We start from the raw sequence: 412 nt of genomic DNA on the forward strand, positions 1-412 counted from the left end.
CCTATAAGTAGAGACTAGCTGCGTTTTGAACTTTGCATGTCCCAGAGCCCACTAACCCCCCGCAGCGGGCGGCTGCGCTATACTACAATCACAAATCAATCAGGATGGGCTATTAGGAGCGTGGAAACCGTGCTATCTTGTGGCGTCACGTTAGACTGGCTGCGGCTGATCTCTGCTGGGAATGTGAGTCACTTCTGGCGCAAACAAAGCCCACCCAGTCCCTGTTGGGATTTGGAGGGTAAGCAAAGCAGAACAATAATAAAGGAAATACAAACTTTTACTTTTTTTTTTTTTTTTTTATTTTTTTTTTTTTTTTTGTACAGCTGCAGCAATAAGAGGCCCTTTCGCTAAGGGTCCAACAAGAAACTCCGATCAGGCAGTTCGTGCAACAAACCTGGTTTGGAAGTTCTTG

The sequence above is a fragment of the Poecilia formosa genome, unplaced genomic scaffold (assembly GCF_000485575.1).
Source record: "Poecilia formosa unplaced genomic scaffold, Poecilia_formosa-5.1.2 Scaffold44, whole genome shotgun sequence".
In the NCBI taxonomy this organism is placed as follows: Eukaryota; Metazoa; Chordata; class Actinopteri; order Cyprinodontiformes; family Poeciliidae; genus Poecilia; species Poecilia formosa.